The sequence below is a fragment of the Trichosurus vulpecula genome, chromosome 5 (genome assembly GCF_011100635.1).
Source record: "Trichosurus vulpecula isolate mTriVul1 chromosome 5, mTriVul1.pri, whole genome shotgun sequence".
Taxonomy (NCBI): domain Eukaryota; kingdom Metazoa; phylum Chordata; class Mammalia; order Diprotodontia; family Phalangeridae; genus Trichosurus; species Trichosurus vulpecula.
This window is the reverse complement of record NC_050577.1, coordinates 197,316,879-197,324,101: the sequence shown is the minus strand read 5'-3', so window position 1 is coordinate 197,324,101 and position 7,223 is coordinate 197,316,879.

The window sequence follows — 7,223 nt, the reverse complement described above, 5'->3', positions numbered from 1 at the left end:
GCATTCAAACTCTGCTTCACAGAGTGCAACTCCCATGGGCTGGCCGTGTTGCTCAAACGCAAAACGTTTGCTTGCCAAAAATACTATTTTGTGGAGGACTCACACATGGCAAGCATTCACACGGTGGTCAGGAGAAGTGATACAAGGACACTCTCCAGGTCTCTCTCAAGAACTTTGGAATTGATTGTGTGACATGGGAGACACTGGCACAGGACTGCTCAGCATGGCATGCCTGCATCAGAGAAAGTGCTGTGCTCTATGAGCGAAGCAGAATTGAAGCAGCTCAAAGGAAACACAAGATGCACAGATTTAGAGAATCCACCCCAAATGTTCACACCGACTAGTTGTGCCCAACCTGTGGCTGAGCATTCTGAGCTTGAATTAGTCTGATCAACCACAGTCTGACACATAGAAATTTGACTCTAGCATGGTGATGTCATTCTGGGCGTCTTCGAGAACAATGATCAACAACCAATCAGCTTAGCACAGTGCCTAGCACACAGTAAAGGCTTAATAAATGCTTGTTGATAGACTGATACAATTATATTGCATTTGTCCATTTAAATGCATCCCCTAGAATTTAAGGGCAGTGATTGCTTTATCCCAGACGACTTTTTTGCTTTGTTTTTTCTTTGTATCTGTAGCATCCAGCAGTCCCATGTACATAGTACTCCAAATGAACTTATGAAATGAATATCCGAACGTGTAACTCAATATCTTATCCCTTAATTACATTCCTCCTCCAAACTTCTCTTCACTGCCAGCCGACCCCAGCTATCCCATAGGGCTATCCTGAGCCTTCTGCTCTTCTCCCTCTATAGCATTTCATGTGGCATTCTCATCAACTTCCATAAATTCAATTACCGTGTCTCTGCTGATAATTGGCAAATCTACTTATCCAGCCCTAACCTCTCTGCTGACCTCTAGTCTCAAATCTCCAACAGTCTATTAGACATTTCAAATTGGATGTCCTAAAGAAATCTGTGTTAAATTCAACATGTCCAAAACTAAACTCATTCTCTTTCCTCTCCAAACATTTCTCCTCTCTAAATTTCCTTGTTACCTCAAGGGCACCACTATCCTGCCAGTTTCCTAAAGCTTTCAACTTAGGTGTCATTCTAGACTACTTATTATCTCTCAACACTCCCCTACACCCACATACACATCCAATCTGTTGCCAAGGCCTGTTGATTCTGCAATGTCTCTTGAACCTACCCCCGTCTCCTTTGATACTACCATGACCCCAGTGCAAGCATCAACTCATGCTTGGACTTTTACAATAGCGTACTGGTTGGTCAGCCTGCAACAGGTCTTTTCCCACTCCAATCCTTCCTCCATTCAAATGCCAAAGTTATTTTCTTAAAAGTCAGGTCTGCTAATGTCACAACTCTCTTCTCAATAAACTCAACCTAGCAGCTCCCTATCACCTTCCAGATTAAATATAAAAACCTCTGTTTAATGTTCAAAGTCCTTCATAACCTAGCCCTCCCCACCTTTCTGGTTTTCTTATATATTAAATTTCCACTCCCTTGGCTTCCTTGCTATTCCAGGAACAAGATACTTTATCAATTGCCGACATTTTCATTGTCTGTCCTCCATGGCTGGAATGCTTTTCCTCCTCATCTCTGCCACCTGACTTCCTTGGTTTCTTTCAAGTTCCAACTAAAATTTCACCTTTTACAGAAAGCATTTCCCAATTCCCCCTTATTCCAATATCTTTCCTTTGTTGATTATTTCCAATTTATCCTGCATAGAATTGTTTGCTTGTCTTTCCCCTTTAGATTGTGAGTTCCTTGAGGGCAGGGACTGTCTTTTGCCTTTCTGTGTATTCCCAGCACTTAGCACAATGCCTGGCACATAGTAGGGGTTCAATAAATCCTTCTCTGATCATTTTTCTTTTTGTAACATTAGCTATCACGTGGAACCCTTTGGTTGTGTAGTAAATGATGCCTTTCTTAAGCTTATAGAAATGGCTTATTAGTGTTTAACTAGCGAAGGGGTGAGATACCCGACCTGACCACCAGATGACGCTCTACTGGAAGGTCTAGTCCAGCTTTTTCAGTTCCTCTCTCTGGTGCATCATTCGGGTAGCTTTTTCCTAAGAAGCTGCAGCATTCATGCAGGCCACCAGAGGGCGCTCAGCTTAAAAATGGCTAGAATTTAGAATTTAGAAAATAGCCCTCCTGTACTAAGCTGAGGCCTGAACATAACATGGATCCCTCACTGACTGTTTGAATTTAATTTGGGGATGAATGGGAATATTATTCAATATATTAAAATATAAAATCTGTTAGCTCTACCTGGCTCAGATCCCCCACCTCATCTTTGGATTCCACTCTTTCAGTTAACTTCCCAGATTCAGAAATTTAACACACTATGATCATGTATTTTATTGTACATGGAATAACATGAAAAGGAAACTAGACCAAATGCTCCTTTTGAAACATTTATTTCTAACCATCTCCTCTTCCTCCTCCCAGATCTTCTAGTGTTGCTAAAAGGAATCAGGACTACATATATTGTGTTGTTGGGAAAGAAATAGGGGCAAGTGTGCTTGTGTCAAGATCATAGACTAAAAAAACCAGAGAGAGGGAGAGAAATTACCTTCCCTAGCTTGTGAACACAATAGGATTCAAAGCAATCTAGATCTTTTCTCCTCATGGCTGAGTTGGCTTTCCCCATGTCACTATCTCTGTTCCAGGCTCAGAAATTCTTTCTGTGGCATTGGGACTTTTGGGTGGATCTGTCCCTAGTTATCCTCTGCTACTTCCACTTCTTTCTGGAAAGTTTGAATTGCAAAGACATTGGAAGGAAAATAGAAAACAATAAGAGAATGTTGAAATGTACAACTAATATCACCAGAAACTGCAGTGGACACTTGTTGCTTGTATTTTGTTCTCAAAGACAACCATAACATCAGGGAGGTGATGCCACGACTTGCAAGTGAATTGGATTTAAGTGAGAGAGAGCTGTGCAAAGTTACCAGCCTCACTTTCTCTTCCAGAGCCATCTGGATCCAGTGGCCAGATACTCATCAGGATGACTGAAGATGACCCAGGATGCAGTGGGAGAGCTTGACCCTTTTAAGCTAAGGTCTTTCCAGGTTCTCAGTTTGAGTGAGGCAACACCCATTCAGTGAATAGGCCTCTTTATGATGTCAGTCAAGGGATGGCCCCTTTAATAATACTAATTAAAAAAAAAGCTTGGGGGTTTAGGGAGGAGTGGTTAGGAGGGCATCTTCCTCATGGAAAATCTAAGAGAGAGCCTCACAGAGAGAGACAGAGACAGAGACAAAGAGAGAGACAGAGAGGGACACACACACACACACACACACACACTCACACACACACACACACACACACACACGGACATAGAGAGACAGAGACAGATACACACAAAGAGAAGCAGAGAGAGAGCTAGAGTAAAAATTGTATCTCCCTTTAAAGTCTACTAAGTGGGCAGCTCTTCCTGGCTTTTTGGCCAGTTTCCTTTGACACAGCCCTCTTTCTCTGCTGCCACTATAGCAACCAAAGTATTGCACAAAGTTCTTCAGACCTGAGTACAAGCGACCAGGAGAGCTCAGCATTTCATGTGCTTCATGGTGTGTTCTCTAATCCCTGACACAAAGATGAATGAAACAATACCTGCCTTCAAGAAGCCTATGTTCTTTTTTTTAAAGGAGCCTATATTCTTTTGGGGTGGGGTTGGGGGTGGAGGTTGGAATACAATGTGTATGTGGCAAATGCCAAAGAGACATAAAGTAATACAAAGTAATTTTGAGAGCAGGAGCACTAATGGGGGGGGGGAGATTTGGAAAAACCTTGTGTAGGATGTGGTCCTGGAACTGTGCTACAAAATCTGTTACAGATTTACAAAGTAGGAGTGTGGAGGGAATACACTCCAGGCATGGAAGAGAGAGTGCAGAGGGAGGATTGGAATGTTACAAGGTGGGGTAGGGGTGGAGAGGGGAGATGTAGCAGTTTCTCCCTCTTCAGTGTTCCATGTAGCATACTGATTTGTGACCATATTTTATTCTTTCAGCAGAATATAGTCAGTTAAGAAACATTTATGAAGCGTTTACTGTGTACTAATGTGAGGTCTGACTGTGCTAAGCATGTAAACACTTTCATGCTGGGAACTATATTTGTCTTTGTATTTCTAGTACTTGCACACAGTAGGTCCATATTAAATATTGTTGTTCAATCGTTTCAGTTGGGCGTGACTCCTTGTGATTCCATTTGGGGTTTTCTTGGCAGAAATACTGGAGTGGTTTGCCATTTTCCTTCTCTGGCTCATTTTACAGATGAGGAAACTGAGGCAAACAGGGTTCAGTGACTTGCCCAGGGTCACACAGCTAGAAAGTGTCTTAAGCTGGATTTGACCTCATGAAGATGAGTCTTCCTGACTCCAGGTAGGACACTCTATCCACTGTACCACCTAGCTGTCCTTTATTAAATATATGTTGAATTTAATTAAATTGAATTTGATATGTTCCATATGTAGGGACTAAAACTCCTGAGGAGCATCAGGAGAAAATCAAGTGATAATCCTGCCTCATGGAAGTTTAATGTGTCCTCTTGCCTCTTCCCTTTTGTTTTAGTTTGAATAGAAACTTTTCTTTGTGGGGGGAACTCTGGATACCTTTGCTTTTAAGAAGTTCACTGAATCATAATACAGATCTAGCAGAGACAGTGGAAGTTATTTACCCAAACTTTTTATGTTATAAATGAAGAAATGGAGACCCAGAAAATTTAAATGACCTGCCTTAGGTCACACAGCAGAATGAGGATTCAAAGTCGGGTTTTCTGACTCTCTTATTTTTGGATAGGGTTGGTTGGACAGCTAGGTGATCATTGGATAGAGTGCAGGGCCTGGAGTTCAAATCTGATCTCAGATACTTACTAGCTGTCTGACCTTGGGCAAGTCACCTAACCCTGTTTGCCTTAGTTTCCTCATCTGTAAAATAAACTAGAGAAGGAAATGGCAAAACAGTCTAGTATTTTTGCTAAGAAATCCCCAAATGGATTCAAAGAGTCAGACACGACTGAAAACAACTGAACAACAGAAAGTGTTAAAGAGAGAAAAATAAAGGTGGGGTGGGATAAAAGTCAGAACAAGGCATTTGAATATTCCAGGCAAGGTCTGAAACTCATACTTCTATGTATTACTATTCATTAGAGACTTTGGGACTTTAGCTATTACTAGGAGTAGATGGGTAAGGGTTCCTTAAATCTCCTTTGGATCTCCTTAACCAGTTATCAAGGTTAATCCTGTGTTAAAAAGATTAACAGGGCCTTTGTTCTGGCACCAACGATGGCTCCTTGACAAAGTCAAAACTTGCCTTACCTTCCAACGCTTTTTGGCCCATTGATACCATATCAAGGATGAAACATAGCTTCATGGCCCCATGATAAACCTGGGCATGAATTTTAAGACAGAGAACAGAGATAGATGAAGGAAGCTGAGAGAGACGTTGAGAGAAAAGAGGCTTTACTTGGAAGGCGGAGTTTGGTCCCTTGAGGGAAGCTCGTGCATGCCCTTCTAGGGAACCTTAGGAGCCAAGACGAGAGGGAACCAAGTGATCCAAAGAAAAGCAGAACAATGAGGAACTCCTTGGCTAAGCCTCTTGGGATTCATTTGTTGGCCTCTATGTTGGCTTGGGAGATGAAGGACCTTTCCTTTGAATGTGTAGGACTAGACATGAGTCAATTTCTATTATTCTCAGGGGAACAGACCCTTCCTCCCCATGAATGTGGTTCCTGTAAACCCCAAAGTTTTGCTTCTGGGTCGCAGATACGCATTTGACTCAATTAACCACAAAATAAGTAGTTGCATCCCACATAGGGAATAATTTCCAATCATTACAGCATCTATAAAACATAATATTAAAAAGTGTTCCTTGTTGTACATGATTGTATTCACTCTGGGTAGTTGCCCATTTTCCTGTCCCTAGTCTCACCTCTGAATGGGAGGCTAGAAATGTGAAAGAGTAGCAGAGGCACAGGTAAGAGTTCATGGTGGCATTGTACATTTGGCAGCCCCAATAGGAATTTTTTTTTGGCTCTGGTAAGATATTGGTTTACCACAATATTTTGAGTAGTCACTTCCAGTCTGCGGAGGAAATTGTTTTGGAATTTCCCTCAAAGTGGAGATATTTTATTTTTCTAGCACATTGATTCACTAATTATATTTGCAGTGAATTCTTAATACACAGAAGTTTTTTAAGTAGTTCTCACTGCTTTGTTGTTGATAAATCTGGTACTTCCTGGACACCACTGATGTGCCAAGTATTATGCATAGCTGGATCATACCTACTTTCTAGGCACAACTGGTGATTCTGCAAAACCAATAGAAAAAGGCTGTTTGAATTTTGATCAGTCTTGTGTGGTCTGAACTAAAGTACCTAATCCCTAATACTGTTAGTTTTCTAATAAAACAGAATAAATTAAGTAAATTATCAAAGTTAATAGTATTTACACAGCACTTTAAAATTTGCTAAGTGCTTTACAAATATTCTTTCATCTAATCCTTACAAACTCATTGAGAGGTAGATGCCATTATTATGTCTCTTTCATGATGAAGAAATTGAGGCATAGAAGGGCAAAGTGAGACTTGCCCATGGTCACATAGTTGAATGATTTTTAAGAGAAACCAGTAAAATAAGTAAAAAAAGGACACATCTATAAGGCAGGATATGAGTAAAAACCTCCACAGTCTAGTGTAAAGTACAGTTATCCCTTCCACATTGTGACTTTCCACATTTTGGTTTCAATATATCATGGTTCAGCATAAGAAATTACTGTAAATGGGAATTTTGGGGGAGTTTTGTGGAAACCACAGAAAACACGCACATGAAGGCCAGCAGATGACACAGAAAAAGTTTAGAAACTCAGAAATGCGTAAAATACTATACTTAACGCAAATTTTACAATAAGGTACTATAAACACCCATAAAAGAAAAAAAATTCAGACTTCTTTTCTGGAATGGAGGGCCAAAAAATTTTATGTGGATTTTCCAGATTGCAAGGGCATAGCAGCCTGTACCCCTAAGTTCTAGTCTCAACTTTGTCTTGTGCAAATTCCTTCATCTCTCTGACTCTGTTTCCCCATCTGTTAAATGAGGGAACTGATCCTTCCAGTTCGAATTGTCTATGTCTCTTCTTTAGATCAAGTCAAAGTGGTGAATAATTTCTTAGCTATGTTGCTTCCTACAGAAGAGCTGA